The sequence below is a fragment of the Lepidochelys kempii genome, chromosome 15, assembly GCF_965140285.1.
Source record: "Lepidochelys kempii isolate rLepKem1 chromosome 15, rLepKem1.hap1, whole genome shotgun sequence".
Classification (NCBI taxonomy): domain Eukaryota; kingdom Metazoa; phylum Chordata; order Testudines; family Cheloniidae; genus Lepidochelys; species Lepidochelys kempii.
The window spans coordinates 23365472-23392686 of record NC_136394.1 but is presented as its reverse complement, the minus strand read 5'-3'; the positions used below and the strand labels follow the sequence as shown (position 1 = coordinate 23392686).

General features: G+C 43.5%; 1 long non-coding RNA gene across 6 annotated transcripts in view; it reads right to left on the bottom strand.

The window, feature by feature from the left end:
* LOC140898585 (uncharacterized) overlaps nt 1–27215 on the bottom strand; it is a 281435-nt gene that overhangs the window by 127787 nt on the left and 126433 nt on the right. For all 6 annotated transcript variants that reach the window (XR_013634720.1, XR_013634718.1, XR_012155031.2 and 3 more), the window contains one exon: nt 23965–24075. This is a non-coding gene — a long non-coding RNA (uncharacterized LOC140898585). The remainder of the gene's footprint in view (nt 1–23964; nt 24076–27215) is intronic.

Sequence of the window (27215 nt, the reverse complement as noted above, 5' to 3'; positions counted from 1 at the left end):
GGGGCAAGCAATCATTTTTAAGCTGGGAGGGAGGGGGGATGCAAGTGGGGGGTGGGCTAGGGAGCAGAGAGGAGATAGTGGGCAGAGCCATGTCTGCTGTACTGCCCAGGTAGGTTGGAGACTGGGGTGGATCAGCTGACACAGTATCCCCAGCCCAGGTGACGTGACCGACAGGGGTGGATTTAGAGTTAGTGGGGACCCCCCAGCCCTATGTTCAGCTTCGTTTTTGGGGCCCCTCCTGGGGCCCCTGCCAAGAAAAAGAACATTCTCTCTTTTCTCCCCCAGCCCCCGTTTTTCATTCTTTTTTCTTCATCCTCCTTCTATACGTAATAGGAAGTACATGAAAATAAAGTGAGGTACCTTGATTTTTCTTGTAGTCTAACTTATTTTTCCACAGACCACTTGAAAATCGTGGAGAGTCTCGGTGGACCACTTAGCGACCTTTCCCAATATTGTAAAAAAACTTTGGGGTGTGGGGTCTGGCCAGGAGCTAGGGTGCGGGAGGGGGCTCAGGGCTGGGGCAGGAGGTTGGGGTGTGGAGTGCTTACACGGGCACCTCCTGTTTGGTGCGAGGGGTGCAGGTGGGAATGGGGGAGGCAGTGTAGGAGCTCCCGTTTGGTGCTCAGGGTGGGGGTGGAGATGTGGGGGGGTGCAGGAGTCAGGACATGGGGTGTGTGGGGGCTGCGTATGTGTGGTGGGTGCAGGAGTCAGGGCAGGGGGCTGGGGAGGTGTGAGGGGGATGCAGGGGTCAGGGCTGGGGGTGCAGGAGTCAGGCAGGGGGCTGGGGGTGTGTGAGGGGGTGCAGGGGTCGGGGCTGGGGGTGTGTGAGGGGGTGCAGGGATCAGGGCTGGGGCTATGAGAGGAGGGAGCAGGGGACAGGGTGGGCAGAGGGCTGGGGGTGCAGGAGTAGGGCAGGGGGTGTGTAAGGGGGTGCAGAGGTCAGGGCAGGCGGCTGGGGAGGTGTGAGGGGGTGCACGGATCACGGCTGGGGCTATATGAGGAGGGAGCAGGGGACAGGGTGGGCAGAGGGCTGAGGGTGCAGGAGTAGGGCAGGGGGTGTGTAAGGGGGTGCAGGGGTCAGGGCAGGGGGCTGGGGTCGCGGGGGTGCTCATGGCAGGGGGCTGGAGGGGGTCGCCCCGATTCCAGCCTCTTCCCAAAGGTCCCACCCCCGCCTCTTCTCCTCCTCCTCCCTGGAGCAGCGAGCGTGCTGAGGCTCCGCTATTACTGATGTGTCTCTCACTGTCATTAAGTAGGGGAGCAATCCACGCTGTAGGCAATTAACCCTGCCCACCTTTGTGGTTGGGTCTGACCTAAGACTTCTTTGCACTGGCACCGTGCTTTTCACCGGGGACTCCCACACATTCACCAAGCCTCACCACCCCACCTGTGTGAGGTTAGGAAGCATTACGCCCCATTCGGCAGACGGATAAACTAAGTTACAGGGCGATTATGGGCCAGATATAACTCTCCACATGCTGGGTAATACCTTACTCTGTCAGGGGTCTCAGGGAAATCAGTAGGACTGTCTGTGGGGCAGGGTACCACCCAGTGTGTGTAAGGGTGGCAGAATCTACTGATGTGTGTTTTGTTCCAGGGAACATAGCGATTTAGTAGCAGTGCCTGGAGGAGAACAGAGTATCCTAGGCCCCAAGACAGCAAGACATTTAAGCACATACTGATGTTTAAACACGTGAGCCCACACGGCGGGCCCCCTTTACAAAGCTCTGGCAGCGTCATGGGGCCTTAAAGTAGCTGAAGGTTACATTTACTCCAAATGGAAGGCCCCTTTACATTGCTAGCATGTCAGACCTTAGTGTCAGTCAGAATCAAACCCCAATGGTGTTTGAGCATGTTCTTTGCTCGATCAGGGCTCTATGAATCTGCGGCTCTAACCACTAGACAGACATCACTTCTTGCAATCACTCTCCAGAGTGTACGTCCTTACCTGGAGCAGCCTGCTCCGAGATGCAGGGACAAGCCAGCACTTCTCACAACATTAATTCTATTGTAATGACTCCTGTAAAGACATCATTTGAATTGTAATGTTTTGTCAGTTTTACTTTTTCTCCATTTTAGTTTCCAGAATAATCCATTCTCTTATCTCACTTTTACTTTTTAGCCATTGAACATTTCTAAGCTTTAGTATTTGTGCATAATGCAAAAAATCTCATTGCCATAGGAAAAGCCGTTTCTCTCTATTCTTTTTTTAATTTATTCATAATTAAAACTCCCGTGTTAGTGACAGTTTTCAAATCTGACATGACATTTTTATAATCTAGTTAATATCACAAAAGGCTTCACTGCATTGCAGTCTGGGAAATATGCAAAATAAGATGACAAGAAGAAACATTGCCTCAGTAGTGTTTAATCATAAAGCTATGACTGAAGAATGATTGTTTTTATTATAGGAAAACTACATAACAGGGTTTGTTTTTGCCAAAAGCGAGTGATAGTTCAATACATTTTGCTCTATAAGAATTCTCTCATCATCACAGCTTCTCTGTGCAGACAGGAAGATATGGTAATATTCACTAACATTGCAAACATACATGGGTCTCAATCCAAAATCCATAGTGAAGCTTAAAGAAAGATTCCAAAGTCCATTGATGTGAATGGGCTTGGGATGAAGCCCTATATGACTATATCCCTCCTCTCCTACCTTCCGGATGTCACTTGTCATTTTGTATTATAAACTCAGAGGCACAGAGCATGTCTTCAGATATGTCTGCACAACATTCAGTAGACTGTGAACTCAATCCTGGTTGGCGCCCCTAGGTGCTAGTGTAATATAGATATTATAGCAAATGTATGTTTACATGAACTACATATTTTTATTATTGTGTCTATACAATTATTCCAGAATTCTCAGGTAGGTCCCCAGCCTGAGTACAGCTAGGCTGGGTGGTGAGTGACACAATGGGTGAAGGAACTCTCCTTCAGAAGCTGTGAAGCCCCTCCGTGGAAGCAATATATGCTTCCTATTTGCCTCCTGCCACAGATGGAGGGATGAAGGATCTATGCAGTGGTGGGTCCCCTGACTGCCCTTGTCAGAACCTTATGTGGCTGCAAAGGCAGGGGGCAAGATTTCCCCAGGTGCATGATGTCGCTCTCCTATCATATACCCAACACCATATACAAGAAAAAACAACCCAACTCAATGCATTCAGCCAGCAAATTGGACTGAAAATCAACCGTAATAAGACAGATATCATGACCTTTAATATTGCCTCACCATCACCAGTACGGCTGGAGGATTATGTTCTCACCAATATAGAAACATTCACATACTTGGGCAGCACCATCAACCAGGATGGTGGAACAAGCCAAGACATCCGGAACAAAATCAATAAAGCCAAGAACAGCTTCAGGAACTTAAAAACAGCCTGGAAATCATTAAAATATAACACCAAAACCAAACTCAAGATTTATCAGAGCTGCAAACTTTCAACACTATTTTATAGTGCAGAATGCTGGGGAATGAGAAAGTAGGACATGTCCAAACTGTCTTCATTCCATACAACCTGCCTCAGAAAAATCCTCCATATTTTTTGGCCCAGAACAATCTCAAACCAAGATCTATTGAAACAGTGCAGCCAAGAGGATCTGAGCACCATCATTGCCGGGAGGCCTTGGAGATGGATTGGCCATGTGCTTTGAAGGGAAACTGATTCCATCACCAGAGTAGCAATAAGATGGACACCTGAAGGCAAGTGAAAATGAGGCCACCCAAAAACAAAATGGTGAAGAGCTGTGGAAGCCAAATTGAAAACCCTGGGGCACAGCTGGGGAACCATTGAAAGACTTGCCAGAAACAGCCAGGAGTGGAGGAGCTTCGTCACTGCCCTAAATGCCAGAAGCATAATAGGAACATGGTGATGATGATGATGATGATGATGAAGAAATTCTGAGTCCCTCTAGAGGTCAGCCTGAGTTTGTGATAAAACTGTAGGAGTGCTCCATCAAGGGGAGATGAGAGAGATAAGGAGGCGAGGCAAGCCCTTCAGGAACTGCCTGGGAATTTAGAGTTAGCTCTTCAGAGATCCAATGGAGGGTTGCGCCCCAGCAACATGGCTCCAGAGGCTCGCCGCTTGCCACCTCTTAGCGAGGAGCTGTTTAACAAACAGCATTAGCTAATTTGGGGGATACTCATGGGACTGGTGAGGGGCAATGCTAAATATGGCATTCAGCTGCATTCAGACTACTCCCTCCCCTCCTGGAGCCCCGTCCCTATCCACACAGGGCACCCCATCGAGCCAGGGGAAGAGCAGGGAATGCCACAGACATGGCAGTCTCCCCTCTTCTGCACCTCCCCAAACTCTGTTCCAACATGTTTTGTCATGTCCATCCGGAGAGGGCAGTGTTCTGGTATAGGCCCGGGGTGGGAGAGGGGGGCCTGGCAGGGGTGCTCCGAAAAAGCGAGGCTCAAACGCAGCAAAGCAGCAAATTATTGGCTTTATCGAAGGTAAGTGACACACCTGCAACGGGGACTCCAAGCGTTGCTGTCACGGAGGTGGAGAGCGCAGCGCACCGGAGCAATGCCTGGGACGGAGTCCAACGAAGGGGTGGATAGCAGGCATTAATATACACTTAACATTATCAGCTCATGTATAACTACTAAGGGGTCGTGCTCCTTTCCCAGCAAGGGGCCACACGAGGCAGTCAAGGCCGGCTGAGGACCTGTTTCGACTGCTTCCTCATGTCCGACCCTGACCGATAGTAACCGTCTGCACGAGAAAGCATTCTTCCCTAGGCAGGCCGTCACAGAGTCTTCTGCAGTCCCTTACAGGCAGGAAGGACAATTTGCCTCTGACTTCATCTGAGTGGCAGCATATGCAGGCATATTATGGTCTCCATTCTGTGCATCCCTGTTGACTTCAATGGGAAAATTACTGGGCAAAGACCAAACATAGCCCTACGAATCTACGCAACAACTTTTTGGAAGGAGGATGTCTGACTGAGTCACATGGGTCAGCTGCAGCCAAGAGCTGGACAGAAGCTCTCTCTAGAAATGAAAATAAATAGCGAAATGAGTGTGGAAGCTTTGAAGTGTGCATAGAGCCTGACTTCCATAGCCAAATGATTTATCCTGCATTTACTTTTCTGGTCGTCGTCTGAAGCAGTGACACCGGACTTGTAAGATCTTTGGGGCCAGATAGCATTTTTGGGGAGGTTGTGGGGGAAGGAGGAGAGAAAGAGTGAGTGTATACCCAGGTGCAGTGCCTTGTGTGCTGATTCCCAATTGGGTCCTTTAGATGCTATTGCAATAATAAAATAAACAAATAAACAACGCGTATTAATGGCAAAACAATTTAGCATGTATATTACACCATTTCTACTTACAGAATAAGTTTGCATTCCTGATACTGTCATTTAGACACAACCCTTAATTGCACGGTCTAAAATCCATATATATTCAGCTTTAACACAGTTTTCAAATAGTTAAAGATAGAGCCTCATTTATGTACAAGGATATTTTTCTTATATAACACACAAATGCCTCTGGTATAATTTATGAAAGTTGCTTAACTGATATTTACAGCTGCTACAATGCATGCAAGATACAGCTTCAAATAATTCACAGTAGTGTCCCTAAAATGTAACCTAATACTGCCAGCATGAGTCAGCTTTAAACAAATAACACAAGGGTGTCATAATCTTTACTTAGTACAACCTAGTGCTGATCTTCACACGTCAGATGTTTAGGCACAACTGTCTGCATTTCATTAGCAACAGAAGCTTGACTAGAAAATGAGTGAGTTTGTGTGTCTTAAACATGTTTTTCCCCTCCAGATTTCCCCCAACTTCTCACTATGGAAATCATATGATCATCCATATCATATACAGCCAGTTGTCAAGGTCCTACACACTTAAAGGGGCAGGAAGAATAAGGAGACACCCAAATGTTAGTAAAATAAATACTGGTAACTTTCTTTCTGCTGGCAAACACCATCAAATGTAAAAGTAAAATAACTTTTGGGTTAATTCTATGATAAAATCCAGTGGAGGAACTTACGACCCGAGAGTCAATAATTGCATCATTCTCTTATATTTGTCCCTCCTTTTCAGAGTGGGCCATCGGCTTTCTTGTTTCTTTCCTGCATCCTTCTTCCATGTCTCTATTTCCATATATTAGTTGTGTTACAGTAATGCCTACAGACCTCAAACAAGGTTCAGCCCCATTGTGCTAGGCATTGTACATGTTCCCTGACATCATGAGCATACATTCTAAATAGTAACCAAGACAGGCAAAGGATGGGAGGGGAAAACAGAAACACAGATAGACAAAGTGATTTGGCTAAGGTCATATAACAGGGCAGTGGAAGAGCCAGGACTAGAACCCAGGTCTCTTAAGTCCCAGTGTTCTATCCACTAGACCATCCTGTCACCAGAAGCATGCCCACTGGGTGACTGGTGACAAGCAAAAACAGAGGATATCCAAACATGTGGTTATAAAGGGGACAGCTGGCACAATAAGCCTTCTGCCCCTGTATAAGGACAGGCATGATGGGGAAGTGTTAGTCAGAGCTTACCTTTGTAAGCAGCATTGTGTTTGGAGGTGGAGGGAAGAGGGAGAAAAAAAGAGGATACTCTCCGTCACATTACACCAGAGGTGCAAGTAGGGCGGTATGGTCCGGTACACCGCACCAGTAAGATATTTACAGCCGGTACGCCGTACTGGAAAGACACAGGATGAGCAGAACGTGGGGCTGCTGGGTGGTCCCACGCCAGAAGCTCTTGAGAAGTGGCTGAACCACCCCCCACCCCTTCCACGCAGTTGAGTCTAGCATCTCCTGTCTGGGGGTTGTACAGCAGCCCCGCCGGTGGACAGGGCTGGGGCCCGCCCAGTGGCCCTACATTCTGCTCCTTTCACCGCTGCGGTTCCCGGGAGAGCCCTGACCTGCAGGGCTCTCTCGGGAACCTCAGCAGTGAAACTTGCAGCTCCTCCTATGCAGCTGTACTGCCCCCAGCCCCTCCACGCAGCTGCATGCCTGCATCTCCCGTCTGGGGTCTGTACAGCAGCCCCACCAGAGGACACGGCTGGGCTCACCACAGCGGTTCTAGAGAGCCCTGCAGTTCAGAGCCTCTGGCGCAGCGGGAGAAGGACAGAGCCCTTCCAGGTAATGTGGGATGGATCATGGGGAAGGGAGAGGGAAAGTGCGGGGTCCCAGGCTGGAGGTGGTCACGTGAGGAGTCACGTGGCGGGTCATGTGGGGAGGTCACATTGCCGCCCCCCCCCTCCCATAAGCTGGTGCAGAGTACCAGTAAGAAATGAATTCTACTTGCACCACTGCATTACACCTCCACAAAAGCTACGGATTTGGGAAAGCGGATTAAGGAGTCTGGTCAACATTCTTCATTTTAAAAAAATTAAGAATTTCTCAGTGGGAAACAGAAATAACTTTGGTTTTCAGAGACTAAAAAGTCCCCCGTGCCAGTTTCATCATTCCCTTTCTCCATTTTTTTTTTAATGTTTTGCAGCTGGAATCGGTGGGGGGAGGGGGCAATAGGAGCGGGAGGAAAAGGGAGAAGGAGTTTCTTTAGTTTTTAAATTTTTAGATAAAAAACGTTGAATAAAAAAAATGAATTTTCTGTTAACGTTCCACAAAAACAATTGCCATTTTCTAAACAGCTCCCATATCAATATAAGAGAAGGTACTGGAACACTGAATTGTTCTGGCATGACCCTTTTCAATTGGACAACATCCAGGAAGTCAGTAAGTGAAGGAGGAGAGATTATAGCAATGCAGCATGCGCTTCGGAACTCAGAGTCAGAAGATTTTACAGAACAAAACCAGCCTGCGGAGCTGGGAGCTACAACCATGGTTGATGCCACTCATTCTCTCCCTTGTGATTTTTCCTTCTCCGTGCGCCGATATTACACATAACACTCAGATATGTGCTGCACAGTCTTAGAGCCTTACATTTCCATCTGCCTTCAACGTGGATTTCCTGCCCTGCAGGCTGAATTCTGAAAAGACAATCCCTTTTTTTTCAGAAAGGAAACGGCTAAAAAGCTCCAGGATTCTACACAGGTGCTCAGTTAGAGACAACCAATGAATCTCTCCACCAGCATCTATCAGCATAGCAGTTACCTTCTAATGATCTGCCTGCCTTCTTTCCAAATGGCTCACTTTCCTTTAGTCACCTGGAACTTGGTTGCTGCTGCAGACAAGTTTCATTAACGTATCTCCCCATTTATTTTTATTTTTCTCCATTCCAGCATGCAGCATTCCTACATGCCACAGGGCTGCCACAGCATGCTGTCATTGACATCACAACCAACATGTGAGATTCTCCCCTGGGGCTGCATTCACTGTTCTGTCCTGTACGTGCAATTCCGAACCCAAAGCCCAAGCAGCAGACAGACATCCTGCCTCGTTATAGACTTCCCCCGTCCCCCTTTCCTATTTCAAGCTGAAAGACAAAACCGGTCAAATCAGCAGCACCTACGCTGCAAACGCAGTGACAAAACAAACAAGCTGCTAAATTTTTTGTCAGGGAAATGGAAATCTCCTGTTAGATTCAGAGCAAGAACACTCCACGCTCATTTGCCCAAAGCGCGTCTGAGCAAACTTCAAAGGCAGTCAAAGCCTGCGCACCCAAGTCAGGAAAACAAAGATGCTGCCAACTGAGCAAAAAAGAAGGGGAACAGTGAACACTTTGCTGCCTTATTGCAGGTTTCATCTTTCTGCTGGTGATGGGCAATGGACTCAGATGCCGGCATCTGCTTTGCTAGTCGCAAAAAAGATAGCATTGGTTCCAACAGGACGGGACCGACCCCAAGCCATAACATGGGGCCTGACGGGTGGAGAAGAGGGGCTGATGGAGCGAGGAGAGAGGCAACTGTATTATTGCATGCTCCTTCCCTCCAGGAGGCTTCAGAACTCCTCTGTACAGCCCAACAGGACATCAGCATTCTGCAGCCTGGGAAGAGGTTTACTCAGAACCACATCATGCTTCCCCTCAAAGCCTTCTGATTGGAGGTAGCAGGGCAGGCACAGAGGGAGAAGCAATGGCTGCGCAGCTGGGGGTGGGGGGGTGGGAGGGAGCTGAGGAGTAGCATGAGAGTGCCAGGAGCCATAGGCATGGAACCCGGTCTCCTCCTGGAACAGGGTCTGCAGCCCCATACATGGTCCCCCAGGAATCCTGCCACCCCCACCCATCTCACACAGCTATGATATTTTTGGCCAGTGGAGCATCACTTGCCACTTATGGCCAAATCCTGTCTCCAGGTAGGTTCCCACTATAATCAATATTGTATCCAGTATAGCCAGAGTCTCTCTTTTCAACTCCAGTCCTTGTCGGGATTCTGTTGTATAGCCTTTCATGGTGCTGGCAGTGAAGGCTGATGAGTCAACATTTGCTCCAGAGCTTGGCATAATGGAAGGATAATCACTTGAAGCTGGGCTACAGCAACAAACCCAGCCCACGCTTTAGAGGAAACTGGCAGGTTGGCTTACCTGTTACCCTTCAGATCCATGCCATTACACAGGGGCTTTACGTAAGCGCTTAGAGTGAGGACCTGATTCCCCTCTTAAAGACAGCGATGAGAATCAGGAATAACTCCACTCAAGTCAATGGAGTCATAACTGGTAGGAGCGTGGATTCATCCCATTCTCTCTCTCCATGTTCTTCTTTTTCTCCCCTTATTATTATTACTAGCTATTTGTGTTACATAAGGGCCTGAAGGACTCAACAGACATCAGGGCCCCGTTGTGTTAGTTGCTGCACAGACACATATTAATACAACCACATACAGATTACACTTCACAGAGGTGAAATGACTTGCCTAAGATCATACAGCGGCAAGAATAGAACCAGAACACCCAGATCAATGCCCTGTTCGCTGGATCACCCCTGCATTTCCATTTCAGTGTCTCTTTCTATAAGGAAGAAACAATTCTTCAGGATTTCTTTTCAGGGCAGGTAAGTCCTGCCTAACCTTGGGCATCACTATACCAGCAAAAACCATCACTCCATATAAATGTTTGAGCAGTTGGGAGACTGAACATCTGAATTCTTCCTGCATGGTCAAATTTTAGAGCACAAACAAGGCTCTGCCATCTCTGCCTGCCTAAGCTGGTGAACGCAGCGGCCACCTTCCCAGGTTGTGACATTATTTCCTTCTGGACATCCCTATTGGATTGCATGATACTGCCAAGTTATGTGAATTGATTCACCTCTTGTATTCCTTTGGCCTGCTGATGTAAGGCTTGGGTTGGGAGGTGCCAGTATTCTCATTAGATTTGTTTTTTTCATAACTCATTACCCACATCTTTTTTGCAGCACTGAACAGTCATTCAGTCTTTGCTTGCCTACTGGTTAAGATATCATTTAGAAGAGCTGTGTCAACAGCAAAATCTAATGTTATTGAGCTACATGATGCCTGCATTGTATCTTGACAATCTGGTGCATCATGATCTTCAAGGCATAACTTATACACATATCAAGAAATATGAATGAGGCCCTGTCTCACATACCAGCTAAACTGACACCTTTGCCAATAGGAACTGTGTCGTTTTTTAAAATGGTTTTCATATTTGCAATCAAGTGAGCGGTCGTCTCAGCAAGCTAACATTACAACAGTTTGTACGATGGCCTTAACAGATTTCAAATGTTCTTTATCTCACTGCTTTGCTCAGCCAATCTGGAATTATATCCCTTCTTCTCAATGCTACATGAAAATTTTGGATTGAAGTGTATCCCACCCTCATTAACATTACATTAGTATTACAACAGTCAGTTTGATATCAAATTGCTCTCTGTTTGTCCATGCTACATTAAGCCTCATGATAATTGACCTTATGCTTAAGCCACACCTTTTTATACTACTTAAAACACTCAGCTTGGGGAGATGATATTTGAAAGCGGGTGAAGTGGAATAAGCTGCAAAGTACATTATTATTGCACATGGAATGGCTTAGGTAAGTAATTTGCATGTTGCTTTAAATCAAGACATGGTATAAATCAAAGATGACTCCTCATGCTGTGGCAACAAAGTTATCCTAATATAAGTCCCGACGTCCGTGGGGGGAAAAGATTACCACCCATCCTGTTCTATTTTTTTATCTTGTATTTAACTTTAATGTCCTTGCCTTGTAAAAAAGAAAGTGACTTTTCAGCTGAATGGAATTTCTGATGGAATGTAATGGATTGTAACAACTTTATCAATCCAGCCACTAACTTCTCCCACCAAAAAAATAAAAAAGGCTAGTTGGGCAAGTGCTATCATTTCAGCTGTCTGAGTCATTACATTTTCATCTTTAGGAAGCTGAGCGTGTATGCACTGTCTGGACTCAAATGACTGTGTAATGGTTGATTGCTTCCAGTTCCTTAGGTAGGTTGGTGTTCTGCTGAAGATATTAGTGGCTAAGTAATTGGGAAACTATCTTGTGCAGAAATTGTTAACCTAACACTTAGCAGGATTAGTGGAATAATTAATCATATACACATGAGATAAATGGCTGGTCTATAGGGAAGATTTTTTCCCCCAAGGGTAGGGTGAGGAGATAATTGAGCACCAAGCTTGCTATGATTTAACCACTGATAAGATAGGTTTTATTATTTCGAGTGATGCTCACCAGAATGCTTATAGCTGAAAGGCAAGTGAATGCAATGGGGGATTCCCACTGAGTTACAGAAAGTTACTCTGGAAAATGTATTCTACCAACACTTATGGGAGAAGTAATATTATCTTTGAAAGTGGCTTACCAGCCATTAACTGAAAGCTGGATTGGGAATTAAAATTAAGCCTGGATTATATTTGTGGGGAACACATTGGATATGCACCTCCTTATGGCGTACCACTCAGATGCCATTACATCAGATTGGCGACTTTTTGGAAACACCAGAAAGAATGGACTAAAACAACAACAAAGCTCTCTCAGGCAGGTAGCAAGAAAAATGTTTCAACAATTTCATTCTCAGCTACCAGTATTGATAGTGTTAATTTTGGAAATATATATAAATATGGCCTTAAACTGAAGATAATGAGGTAACTTTATGCCTGATTACAAGGTATGCATCTCTTAACTAAGTAGCTCTATGGGGTGAAGGAAGAAGATAAAACAGACATTCAAAGCACTTCTAGTTTGCATCAAGTTCTGAAACCAAAAGATCCATCCAGTCTAACTAAGTTTTGTTAGACTTTATGAACTCCTTAGACCCTTGTAAATCTATTCTTTCCAAGAAACGGGCAAGAGCTTGGTGTCGGTAAAAAACTCAGCCATCAAAACCTATGTGGGCCAATGTTCAAACTGAGCAAAATGAATAATCCAACCCGTAAAGAGAAAAATAAATCTATAGGTCATCAACATCGGTTTCCATTCTCGTGTTACTATTCTCCATCTGATCGTTACAAATGTTCAAACATTTTCTTCTAGTGTTTCTGTAAACAGGACATTCTGCCTTATGAAAATATTTTGTTAAGGTCAGTCATTTGCATCACGTCCTTTCTTTTTTTTTCACGCCAAGTCCTCCATAATCTCTGTTTTCTTTGCTGTGGTCCCCCTGACTAGAGTTTGACACCTGTGACCAGATTTTCAGAAGTTCTCAGCCCCTTCCCCCACCACTGGAACCAGCTTTCCCTCAAAGAACTCAGCTTGTATTCAGGCACCAAAACACATGGCCAGGTTTCTCAGGAGACCTCAGCATTTTTGGATTTATTTAAGATTTAAAAAACGACACATATAAAAGCTCTGAGCTCCCAGCAGCATAAATATTAATATACAAGTGAATTAACTCAACCAGCAGTAGTAAAGAATCAAACTGAAAAAAAATTTACCTCAACCAACCAATAAGAACAGAAAAGCTCTAGAAGGCTTTTACCCCAATCCTGTCCAGAAAAGGCTCTTCCATCCAATTGTACCCAGAAGATTGGGTGCTGATCTCAGCCCCCCCAAGACACAAGAGCAGACATAAAGCTGTCTTAAAAAGGGTATCTGAGGATTTATCTCAGGGATGAATTTGGCATAATTATTCTGTTCTGGATTAGCACTAAATATTTGGCTTTAGCCCTCTTAACCTACTGTGTTCCTAAATCAACACCTCTACAGTGAATAAAGAAGTCCCACCAGGTTTCTGATTCTACACCAGGGATTTTAAAAGTGGCATCTACACAAGTACTTGGCTTTGACTCAGGCAAATGAACCACATTTCAGCCGGTGAATTAAGATCTCTCCCACAATGCAAGTGAGGAAAAGCAAGTAAAAGCGTAACGGTGGGTGTGAAGTTGTTTGTAAAAAAATAGGTTTCAGATAACAGTAAACTAGTGTCTGAATCCTAGAGAGGGGTGCATACTGGGGTGCTGGAGTGACCCTGGAAACTTGTGGACGAACAGATTTCCAAAGAATTTTTGGAAGTAACCTCAAGGACTGAGGCTTAAATCCTAGGACCCAAGAACATGCCATGTGTCCCATTTCCTAGAATGCCACTTAGTAGCTCCTAATGAAGGTGGCTTAAAGGGCATGAAGACACAACCACGGTCATCCTAAGAAAGGATTCCTACAGATGGCATAGGAACCTTTTGGCCCAGCAGTAATGGGAGCCTGCACAAGTGATGACCATGTGATATGGTCTGAATTAATAAAGAACTTGAGGAGTGTGGGTGTGTGTACGTGAGAGAGAGATGCCTCTCTCCAGTGACTGGCGCACTGAAAGTATAGGGAACTCATTACTATAAGCCACCACAGGAGATTTTTTTTAGCTCAGTGGTAGGGCCCTTTGTTTGAGGTGCTGAGTGGACAAAGTCCTCGTCTGGATTTCCTGTGTGTGTAAAGTCTCTCATTGTGGATGCCCTTCGCAGGACCTGGATATGCTGCACAGTATCACCATAACATCTGTCACAAGCACAATCTTTCAAGCCTTACTCTGGCAAAGCTCCCAAAGTCTTTAATGCACATTTTGGCTGAGTGGGGACTGACGGATTGGGCTCATTAAAAGAGAAAATATTTTGGAGGCCTCAGTCCTCCTTAACTGTGATAAACAATATTAGCAAAAGGAAGAAAAAAGGAAAAAAATTAAAAAAAAACAACCACCCTTTTCAACCTTGATGCTCTGGGAGGAAAAAAAGGGGACCCTCGGCTAATGTTGCATTGAACACTTTACATAATCTACTCTCTGCCTCAAACAAGCTCTATTTTAAGATTTTTAAACTTCGTTCAGCAATTTTCAGGATAAAGAATTTTGATTGTAATGATGGCTTAGAGTCTATTGGAGGAAAGTGACACAAGACGTGACTACAAAGACGTCCCTTTCTTCCTTGTTCACAGATTCCTCTGATGTATGGCATGCCACAAAACTGAAAGTTAAAGCAATGAATAAGCCTGTTGTTAATTTCAGATTTGGCTCCAAAAGGATTAAAAACAAATGTCAAAGGTCGACATTTAAGAGTAAAATTCAACACTTTTTATACACCTGCAATTTTTTTTAAAAAGAACTATCAGTAGTGAACTGGGAAAAGCTCCAGTCATAACAACAAGCTCAAAATTTAACTTTATATAAATTGCAGCCACCTGCTTACTCAGTTTCCAAAAGAAAGCCTTTTGTGGGCTATAAAATCAATTTCTTTAGCTAACAGAACCTCTGGGAGCTTTGGTTAGTCTTCCAAGACAGCCAGTCTTTTGCCTCAAACTGTATGCATTATTAGAAGATTACTAAGCAGTTACCTAACTAACCAACCATTAGCTCTCCCAATACAACCGGATACGTACATTAGAAGTGCCAATACACGTAAAAGATTTGGAGAGGTAGGGAATCCCAATGCAGTAATGAAATATCAATTGCTCAAGTAGAGTACTGGATGAAGCTGCTGTTGGCTGTGCAGCACGAACCTGAAATGCCATCCGAGGACTTATTGCTACATGCAGCATTGCACACAGACCTTTGCTGGTTTTAAATGCTTCCACTAGGTGGAGTTTTTTGTTTGTTAGAACAGTGGCAAATGGCTGTTTTAATGTGGGAAGGAGGAAGGGGAAGGTAAAGGAGTATAAAAACAGACTTATGGCCCCAGTTCAGGAAAACATTTTAGCACATCTGTAACACCTCCCCTGGATGCTCTGAAGAGGCAATGCTTCACCCGCAAGCACTGAGTCTGTGTGTTATAAAATCAAACTTATTAAAAGCCGGGGAAAGAGAACCCAACATTAATTTGGGAAAACACCACAATTCAAAAGCAAAACATCCACTCCACAGTGCATTGGGCATTGTCCTTTGCTTCAGTGTCTCATCTTGTGTTGTGAAAGTCCAATAAACGAATGTCACTTAACACACCACTCCCCTTTCCCTCCACTGCACCCCACTCACGGGTACCAGTCCTTGGTTAGCAAAGACCCAGAAGTTCAGAGGTGCGTTCACAGGGATACGATGTCACAATCTGAGGTTCCTCCACTTAATTCAGCTGTCAGTGATTTCAGCTTGTAGTGAGTTTCTATGTTGTTTTGCACTGCAACACTGTCCACGCAGAAAGTCTAAGGCTCAGCCCCTAGCCCTGCTCAGCAGTGATGTCAGCTCCACGAATCACCAGCTGGAAACAAGGAGTCTCAACTGAGAGTCTAATCAGCTCTGTCTGTAAACGCTGGCAAGAGACAGGTCAAATGGTGCTAGAACTCTTTTGGGAGAGTTCATACAGCCAGGTGGAAACACCTATCCCCACCCACTCTCAGCCTCACTGGGATCTGGCTCCTTAGTTAGCAAGTGAGGTTCAATTTAGGGTGACCTCCCTCAATCAGGATGTACTAAACACAGTTCTGCTGCCCTTTACTCATACAATAAGGATAACATTTCATTACCCCTGCATTCAAATACCAGAATGATTTGTAACCCCAAACCAGCCAAAGTTGGTAATTTTGGCAAAGCTACTCCATCTTCTGCACACCAAGGCAAACTAGGAGTGTCTACTCAAACACTGTCTGCTCCTGAAGTCTTTTCCTCCAGCTCATCACTAGAGGTCAGGAGAGAGCTCACTCAGAGCCTGCTTACATATGCTTAAAGTGCTTTGCTGATGAGGGATGCTTTCCTGAACTGAGACCTAAATTCCCCAAATACAACAACAAAAGGTTTGTTTTGCAACTCTTACATTGCCCAAAGTTTAAGAAGAAGGGCTGTATCCTACAAATTCACATCAGCTGTCTCATGTGAGTAAGTTTACTTGCAAGTATGAGTGTATGCAATCTGGGGCCCAACACTAGACTATCTGCTTCTTAAAGTTGCTGGGCCAAAGTCATCCCAGGTGTAACGCCACAGGTGTGGAGGGAAAATAAAAATTAAGACGGCATGTTTGAAGTGTGACACTATCTAGAAAGGAACACTTGAATCTGAATGTATTTAGGAATCCAGGGGGAATGGACTGTCACTGACAAGTTTAGACATCTTCCTTTCATTGCTCATCTTAATACACTATGAAGGGGGAAAACACGATTGTATTCATGGGCTACTGTTACTTTGTGTCAATTGATATTCACTGTGGCTGAATCTCATAACTCCGATTGCTTCACAATTCACATTCTTTATTCCTGAAGTGTACTAAATAGATGAATCATTGCCAAGAGCTTTTGCAATTTAAAACATGTTTGTGGCAGAAATGCCAGAATGAATGCGGACTGTTATTTCCCTTTGAGCCCTAATGGGTATCATCTGTATCGGAGCAGCTAAAAAAAACGGATAAAGGAAAAAATAGACATTCTTCTGTCTTTATATTTGCTCCACTACAGTATTTTGCCTGTAAATACTAAATATATGTATGACTGTATAAACTTATTTAAAACATCAGGACACTGGCTGTAGTTTCCACAGACAAGGCCCGGATGCACAAAACTCTTTATACCCATTTGCTGCTTGGTGGCTTCTACAAAGGAGCAGTTGGTTTCAGTCCAACCCTGAATGGACAAGCATTCTATCATAAAAACCATGGCCCCAATTCACATGCTTGTTGGTAACATCAGCAGAGGAGCTGAGATCTCAGAAGTCATGAAGACTGAGCTATCTTCTTTCATCCTTAGAGGTGGCATCTTGAGGTCAGCTGTGGAGGCCCGGCAGCATGGGGAAATGTACATACTGCTGCTGCATGGGATGAGAGGAGGACTTCAGCCACTGGACATGCCACGTTAGAATTTCTCATGAGTCCTACTGTGGAGTCACTTCCCATGCAGATCTCCAGTTCAAGTCAGTGGGCGTTCAACATGTGGGTTGATCCTGAAGCTTAGTCCCATCTATATTAGTGGTCAAACTGAATGTAGGAACAGCTAATATTACTTGCGATGTCACTTGCTACAGTGTCTTTTGACTTTCATGATCATAAAGGATATGTCACTTTCAAGACATACATACAATACATAGAGACTCCATCAAAACTGTGATTTAGGTAGGGGTCAGCAGAGAGATGGAATTGTACATTTGAGAAAATATTTTTTCTAGCAGGAAACTGAGCACCAGACTCTTCATACTTGTGATTAATCCCCCGCACCCTATTGAAATTCAGGTGATCTAAAAAATATTGCTATGGGCTTTTGGCAAGAATAAAACTATTGATTTTGCTGTTGTGCAGAAAATATAAACATAACTCTGGCTTAACTCAAAGTATTTTTTCCCCCTTTGTTTCAGAAAACTCTGGGGGTTTTCCACTACCTGTCATTAAGGCAGAATTTCAAAGTAATGTGAAATTGGCTGGCATATGATCAATTAAAACTGACCTATAGATTTTTTTTAAAGAGTCTTTCAACAGGTTCTTGAAAATTTAATTTATAATTTACTGTAACATTTTAATACTTTAAACTGACCTCTAAAATTAAATGGCCATTGCCTAAAACAACTATAATAAAGAGCAGAAAAAAGTGACAGAATTAAATATACCAGACTCTACATCATGGATCACCAGCGAATGGCAGGAGTGATTGTACCTAAAGTCCAAATCCTACAATTTGTCATGCCCAGGCAGAGCCCCAGTGAAGTTAATATGACCCTGCCCATACCAAATGAATTGCACCATCAGGACCTAAATGCTGGTTTTGAGGAAAAATAAAGGACTACAATTTTTACCAAAACGTCATTTGATTTTTCAACCAGTTCTCGCCCTAATGGTGATAAGGTATGGAGTTCTCTTAGCTCTCACTGAAACAGCTAGCACTTTGTAGGACAAGGCCGTAAACTCAGTAGAATCCCCTCTAGCTTGGATATTTGCATTCCACTCCAGTGGAGCTCATATTTGAGGCTCATTCTACATCTTTCGATTAGTTTTCGATTAGTTTCGATTAGTCTCAAAAGCAAAAAATCACAAATTATTAGTAATACTATGCAAATTGCTACCAAATCAATGCAGCAGAACGAAGAAGGAATCTCAAAGGAGCATGCATGTCTCTCCATTCTAGCTGGGATTTAGCAGAAGAATCAGTGCCAAATAATGAATAGCCTGTTATTTCTCTGTGATCTAACATGAAAAATGAAATGTTTACTTTTTCAATTACCATTGCTGAGAAGGTAAAAGACCAGGAGAAAAAATGCCTAGCATCAGTCCAGATTTATAGGAGCCAAGCAGTACTACTTTATATGAAAGAACAGCATACATATGCATATTTGCATTTCCACAGCAGTTAGGAGCTCCTCAGACATAGACAAGGACAGTATTCTGCTAGGTGTTATACCAACACAGAACAAAGAGATGATCTCTGCCTCAAACAGCTTACCATCTAAGGGAGTACAAGGAAACAGTGAGACAGCAGTGGTCAGCTTACTAAGCAGTGGCCTTAGCACACTAATGACCTTGCCATTGTCAAGTGGTTTTTAGGAATCTCAGCAAAGAACTGCTTTAAAGAAGGCGCTGAAAGATAACAACTTTGCTTTATGGGGGAGCTGCTCCCAAGAATGAGGGGCAGCGTGGGAGAAAGCACACAAGTGCTTGCTTGAAAATGTAACAAGTGGGCAATGGAAGCTGGCCACATTGGTTGGAGGCAGGAGCTGGCATCACAGAGATGATACGTAGGTAGGGTGAGAGTAGGTCAGGAAAGGCCTTGAAGAGAAAGATGAGCAGCTTACGTTTGATGCAAGGGAGGCAGCAGAGGGATAACTTGATCAAAGAGGGGTAACTTGATCAAAACGACTAGTAAGGCAGATGAACTTTACAGCGATATATTGAATTGATATGAGCAGGGCAAGACTGCATTGGTCAAGGCCAGAGAAAAGGATGTTGCAGGAATTGAGGTAAGACGATCTGAGCCTGGGTGAGAGCGATACTGTCTGGCCAGAGAGGAAAGGCTGTATCCTAGAGATGTTATACAGAAAGAAACTGCAAGATTTAGACAAAGGCTAGATGTGAGGACCTGACACCTTTATTTTTCCATCTCAAGCAACATTTCAAACTATATATTTTAAAGGATGCAGGCTTAAATTTTCAAAAGTGGGTGGTCATTTTGGGTGTCTCAGGTTTGGTCTGTTCAACTAGACATGCCTTAAAGGGGCCTGATTTTCAGAACGTGACGAGGCATTTGACCTCTGAAAATCTGGCCTCTTAACAGTGCTTAAAGTTGGGCACCGAAAATCACCAGTCGCTTTTGAAAGCGTTGGCCAAAACCTCATTTAATTACAATCTATTAATGTTACGCACCCAGAGGGAAGAGAGCAGACAGATTAATAGTTGCACTAGCTGCTGTCCCACTGTTAAAAATACATGGCCAAGTTCTGACTAGAATAACAGTTACAGATGCTAAACCCGTCTCTGAATTTGGTCCATATTATTTGATATAAGCATCTTAGAAATTGTTAAGTGTATACAAACACCCTCCTCTCTCCACACAGTGTGTCAATAGCAAAGGAACCCAAAACATCCAGCTCTAAAGGCATGAGCCTCTATCACTGGGGCTAAAGGAGTAACTCCATTCGCTGTCAGCTATAGTAGAATCTTATCTTTTTATGCAGACCAAACAACAGAGAGGGAGAATCCCTCTCTGTTGGGAGACATGCCTTTGGTCAGGGACAGAATGTGAATGCACACTCGGAGAGGACTTTGACAAAGCAAGTGAAAAGCATGGGACCATGTGAAGCAATGCCATTTACACATACCCAGGCAACCATACACAAACCATGGAGTTTGACCCCAGAGGTGGCTGCATTGCAATGGTGTGAAGTGGTGTATTTGTTTATTTTACACACACACACCGCTCCTCCTTATCTAGCTCAGTGATGTAGTTTAGGCTTAGTTAGCTAGTACTGGAAAGTGCTCAAGAACTTTGGACTGAAGGCACTATACAAGAACATATTATTACTTCTTAATTCATATTGTCTTTGAATTATAGCAAGCATGCTGCATTAGAACAAAGAGTGTAGTGAGACTTCAGCAATGCCAACAGCCTGAGTTAAAAAAAGAACGAGAGCTTTATTATGAATTCTTTTGCTCTTTTTAAGCGTGTCTCACAACCTTGACTTTACCTCAGCTCACAGGGTCCAATTCTGAGCGCATGGACGCCATTTTAAAACTCCATGGAATTACAGCAGTGTAAAACCAGTCTAAGTCTCAGAGCCCTTGTTTTGTTCATAGAGTAAAGCCGTGTCAACTCTTGCTGACTAACAGCAGTCACATTCTTTCAAGGTTGGCGCCTCCTAAAAAGTAAACTATGAAAATATGACAAATGACCATCGTGCCCCAGGGAATTTCAGTTACCACCACTTCAGCAAAGGAGGTGCATAGCAAGCCAACAATATTTAGCATTAAGGGTGGGGGAACAATCATATTCTGAGTCCATGTTTCCTATCTATTGATTTATATGGACAAAAAGCTTAAACCTACATCCTGCATCACTTAATGGCACAACAATGAAGACACAAGACAGAGGATCCCCCTAGAAAACCTTCCCATTGAGAGAGAGATAAGTATAAACCACCATTAGGAGTCCCAATTGTCACGGCAGATACTTACCACTTTTAAAAAAAAAAAAAGATACTTCTCTTCCACCCCAGTTTTTATGAGACGAAAGGTTGACTCTGGCTGTCTCAAAAGAGAAACAACTGCAGGATAAAGATGACATGATCTTAATGCAGATTGGTGATATAAGTTTACCCTTATTTTCACAAGTGAAAATGATTAATGGAGTACAAGCACAAAAGGCATGACTGAATTTTAACAGACTATACAGTGTGTTGAAAGGTATGATTTGTGATAGGTATTTTCTCTCTGTCTCTTTCCCATCTACACATGATAGTATGCACATGGGCTACAAAATGAGCCAAAGTTCTGGCTTTAAAACAAAAAAAATAAACCAACAAAAACTCTATGATACTCCTGCACCAGCCTGTCTGTATGTGCTTCTCATTCTCTTTATTAGACAATGTCTTGGTATCTCCAATGGTGATTAGCTGCAGCTTTCAGCACCAGTTTAAACGCTCACTCATTCTTTCTACATGTGATCCATGTTCACACAGGGTTAGCAGACTAAAATTGCAATGTGTCTCTTGTAAAAACATAAGAACATAAGAATGGCCATACTGGGTCAGACCAAAGGTCCATCCAGCCCAGTATCCTGTCTACTGACAGTGGCCAATACCAGGTGTCCCAGAGGGAGTGAACCTAACAGGAAATGATCTAGTGATCTCTCTCCTGTCATCCATCTCCACCCTCTGACAAACAGAGGCTAGGGACACCATTCCTTACCCATCCTGGCTAATAGCCATTAATGGACTTAACCTCCATGAATTTATCCAGTTCTCTTTTAAACCCTGTTATAGTGCTAGCCTTCATAACCTCCTCAGGCAAGGAGTTCCACAGGTTGACTGTGCACTGAGTGAAGAAGAACTTCCTTTTATTTGCTTTAAACCTGCTACCCATTAATTTCATTTGGTGGCCCCTAGTTCTTATATTATGGGAACAAGTAAATAACCTTTCCTTATTCACTTTCTCCACACCACTCATGATTTTATATACTTCTACCATATCCCCCCTTAGTCTCCTCTTTTCCAAGCTGAAAAGTCCTAGCCTCTTTAATCTCTCCTCATATGGGACCCGTTCCAAACCCCTAATCATTTTAGTTGCCCTTTTCTGAACATTTTCTAATGCCAGTATATCTTTTTTGAGATGAGGGGACCACATCTGTACGCAGTATTCAAGATGTAGGCATACCATGGATTTATACAAGGGCAATGAGATATTCTCCGTCTTATTCTCTATCCCTTTTTTAATGATTCCTAACATCCCGTTTGCTTCTTTTTTTTTTTTTTTTGACTGTCGCTGCACACTGCGTGGACATCTTCAGAGAACTACCCACGATGACTCCACGATCTTTCTCCTGTCTTATAATTAGATTGCAAACTCTTACGGGCAGGGACTTTTTTGCGGGCTGTTTGTACAGTCCCTAGCATAATAGGGTTCTGGTCCACGAGGGGGGGCCCATAGGCACGACTGCAACACAAATAAATAATATAATAGCCGCACTGTTCCCGGAGCAGATCCGAGAATGAACAGAGGCTCGGTCACAATTTCTCCCTTGCGCTCTCCTTACCTTTCTGTGGAGCAGTTTACTTCCCCCACATGCTCAGTCAGATAATCTGGCTGGTCAGTGAGTGGGAGGCGTGGACCCAGGACTCCTTCCACACTCCTTTGTGACCCCTCCTTGCCCTCAGCTGGGGATACGGATGAGTAGTCCCTGCTCTCCACGCCATATCTCGAGCCATAATCTGAACCTTACTTCCCTGAGTGGCTGAATAAGGGGCTCCACAGCGTTTCTGCGTATAACAGAAAGCTGGGGCATCTCTCTGCTAGCCATTTCTACAGAGCTCTTATTGCCTCTGCTGGACAGTGGCAGGGGTATGTGCATTGCCCTGGTTGTATCCCCACACCCCTATTAGTGTATACATGTGACATGGCTGTGGGTGATGGATATCTGTGGACGCTTAGCCTCTGGCTACTCTAGCATTTTCCGTCCAAAGTCCATTTCCTGCAGAACAGCAACCTCACACTACCACCAGACTTTGTCGCAAAGTTTGCATTTGGATCCCAACTTTCCAGGGTGTGACGATCCAGGGGTTCGGTTAGGGTCCACTTCCACAGAAAACGAATGGTGTTATTGAATAGATCAAAAGTTGTCGGACAGCCTGTCGCTTCCTCCCCTCAGCAAACTCAATACACCAAGGAACGTTACCGTCAAACTGACAAGGATTAAAGAGCTTGTAGTGTGGGTTAGCAACAGCTGTGCTGGTGGCAGTGTAGAAGATCCCCCAACATCTCGTAAAACCCAAATCAGGCCAGGAGAGACCACTTTCCAAATAAGTGGCTTGGTTAATGGTTTATGAAAGGCGGAGAGTGACTGGAATTACTTCAGTGCTGCTTATTATTATTTATTTAAGATAAATTGCCAGGAAACTAGGATATCTACTTTGAAGAGATTTTGGCCCTGATTCAGCATTCAGATCCATAGATGCACAAAGTCCCATTCATGTTCAACTGCAGGATTTGGGCCAATAATTATAAGAAAATACACACCTGCATATTTATACTTCTCTGTTTTGAGTTAAAGGCAAAAGACCAACTCTTTTAAAAAACTGCCTTTTAATAGGATGGGGCTCTTAATGCATCAGGTGGAAACAGAAGTTCCATTGCGACCCCTTTTTTTCCCCAGAAAGAGTTGGGACAAGCAGTATCCTCTCATGTAAATACAATTATCATGTTTAATCCAGTGAAGAGTGGCTGTAGGATTGGCCTTTTCATCAGCAGATTGCAAACTGATGAAAAATGAACCTTTTGATTTTAAATTGCAGATAAAAGTCAAACATACAAAGCATCTGAGAACATGCAAAACAACCAATCATCCCCCATGCTTCCAAATCTGGCTAATTGCTTTCAGCCCCATTTTACCACTATGGAACAAGTCAGAACTCAAACAATATCTAATGGCAGTGTATCTAAACTACAACAATGGACTGCAGAATCCCTTAGAATACTGAGTTTTACTTAATCATATGATGGGACTCAGTAATTCCCAGCATTACCTAAGGAAGATGACACAACAGCTCAAGAGTAATCAGCAGTTTTGGTCCCAGCAAGAATATTTTTCTCCTTCTGATGACCATGGATCCAGAGATGGCCATCTTGTCTTCTTCCTAAAAGATTAGATGTAGATCCATAAGCAATTTACCTAGGTAAAAGTAAAATTCTGTTTCAATCGCTTTTGCTTTCCCTTTATCAGTATTGTTTATATATTTGTATTACCATAGTGTCTAGGAGCTCAAGTCATAGACTAGGATCCTATTGTGATCACGACTTTAAAATCTCATGTGTCCCAGTAACAGCATTTCAGTATCTCAAGTGCTTGAATACTCACTGTATTTGTTTTACTCCATTTCCCCCCTCTCTCCAAAGAAACCTCATAAAACCGTTGTTACTTAGGATTCTATGTGGCAGACCAGTGCCAAATCCATAGCCGAGTGAGAATAAAATCCACAGCCTCCTCCAGAATCACAGTTTCCTGTCACATAAGCAAACACTGAATCCCCATTTGTTGTTAGCAGTATAGGGCCCTGCCACACATCTGGGCAATTCTGATTCCATTCATAGAGGGACTGATACACATGCACCCTACCCAGTTCAAGACAACATTTTTGTAGCCAGTAGTAACTTTTGGCACAGAGAGGCACATGGTTTACAAGGAAACAGAGAGAGACAAGGGTGTTTAGCCAGAGTTTTCATTGTACATAGCAGCTTGATGGCCATTTTATTTCTACATATGCCTGATTGCTACAACTAAGTGTTTATCTTTCAGGAGTGCTGATTGTTCAGGTGGCTGCAGCTGTGTTTAAAGTGGTTTCACTTCAAACAAGAACAGTTTGTTCTCACTTTATTTTTTTTAATGTAAAAGTGGGTTCTGTGCTGAAAATGTACCAAAAGATGACCATTATTTATAGCAACGGCTGTAAGATAACAGTGTTATTACATGCCGCTAACGTCTCTTCTAAACCAGCAGTTATTTTAATGCCATATTTTATCATAGACTATCAGGGTTGGAAGGGACCTCAGGAGGTCATCTAGTCCAACCCCCTGCTCAAAGCAGGACCAATCCCCAACTAAATCATCCCAGCTAGGGCTTTGTCAAGCCTGACCTTAAAAACCTCTAAGGAAGTAGATTCCACCACCTCCCGAGGTAACCCATTCCAGTGCTTCACCACCCTCCTCGTGAAAAAGTTTTTTCCTAATATCCAGCCTAAACCTCCCCCAGTGCAACTTGAGACCATTACTCCTTGTTCTGTTATGACTCTGGAAGTTGTAGAAGATACTGCACCGGTGGCCTTTTAAATAAAAAATGATTGAATTATTCAAACTCAATAGGTTCAATTCCTGGCCAATGCAATACTTAGTGTCCGCATGTCAGATGAAAGAAAAGGAGGACTTGTGGCACCTTAGAGACTAACCAATTTATTTGAGCATGAGCTTTCGTGAGCTACAGCTCACTCACGAAAGCTCATGCTCAAATAAATTGGTTAGTGCCACAAGTACTCCTTTTCTTTTTGCGAATACAGACTAACACGGCTGTTACTCTGAAACGACGCATGTCAGATGTTAGTCATGTCTCTTGATATACAACTGGAAGGCAATAAGACACTACAGTGATCAGGGCTGTATAAACCCTATAATAAAACAGCGTAAGTCCTGTGTGTGTTCAGTTGTACTTGAAGCTCAGTGCATTATCAAGTGCTGTTCTTCACCTGTTTGTAACACACACATGCGATCAAGGGGACACTGAAATTAAGTGAAATTAAATTTACTCTTCAAAACACCCTCCCAAGGCTTTTGATTAAAATAAAAATTTAATTGAAATCCATGAAATTAACGGACCCTTCTTGAATTTTTTTTAAAAATGCCAAAATAGTGAACGTGGGGGTTAGTTTCAAGTTTTGGCGTCATTGGCAAGGAACAAGTGTGGGCTTTTGCAGAACAGCTCCTTAAAAAGGTGCACATAAAACCATCACACTGATAGGAGTCAGGTGCGAGCTTGGTGGAATGAGCCATTTAATCTCTCTCTTTCCAATAGCTGCTTAAATTTAACCTATTATACAATCCCACTTCTCCATCCCCATACTCTCCATCCCGTGAACTGAGGTCGTGTGTCTTGTCTAGTGTTAAGTCTATCCTGAAATGCAACCTACACAGATGCACGGCTGCATCAACGCATAACCCCATTAAGTTCAAAGGGAATCCAGGTAGGCATGGCCTGGGATGGTGTGGATCACAATGTGTGAGCGGGGCCTTTCGGATTACAAGCACTTTATCATAGGGAACACACTACACTCCATGTGTTTGTAAAACCCAGTATAAATTTAGGGCACTCTATAAATGCCTTACATTAAAATGAAAGAATTAGCCGTGCAGAAGCAGAATGTCCATTATTATTTTACCAAGAAACAGCAGAACTGCTATAGCAGTTGTCCAGTAGCTAGACAGATTGTTAGGAATCATTGGAGCTATTCCTATGCCAATAACTCAATGAATGACCCTGGGCAAGTCACTTGAGTCCAGCTTTTTTTTAAACCAGTATTTAAGTTTTACTACACTCATCATGGCCCTATCCCATGCAATTCTGCCTCATTTAGTGAGGGGACAGCAGGATTTTGCCCTGATAAAAAAAATCCTAATGCAAGGTGACTTAAAAAGCAAAGACTTCTACCTTTGCCTAAAATATCTTAAAAGATTCCACTGCTAATAAGAAGTTAGTGGAATGAAATCTGGAAGGATCTGTGAAAGGTTCAGTTCATTTACTAATAAAAATTCCCTCTGACGGATGGGAAATATTCATTTTAATTCCATCTCTACACTAACATGCTTAAAGCAGACACGTACTAATTAGAGATTCTTTTCCCTTAGCTTTGTTGTATAGTTTTTCTATATTAATGGACTGAGAAGCCAGTAGAACCATTCATCATCAGTGCTCCTGATAAATATTTAAATCGAATATTCAGAGGGTTCAATAGCTCCTCTACTCTAAATACAAGGATCATTCAAATGCTGAAGCTGGTGGTATAATTGGGTCCTCCAGCCTGCTGGACAATATTTCAGCTGAGCATGAAGTGACAGAAAACCTCACTTAATAAATAGCATAAAGGCTCTTGTGAGAAGCTGTGAAAGTTTTATACAACTCTTATTGGCAAGCTTGCTGCAGTAGGTAATAATAATACCTTGCACTTAAAGTGCTTTACAGACATAATTTAACTTGGCGATACCTTGTGAGCTAGTTAAGTATTATTGGACC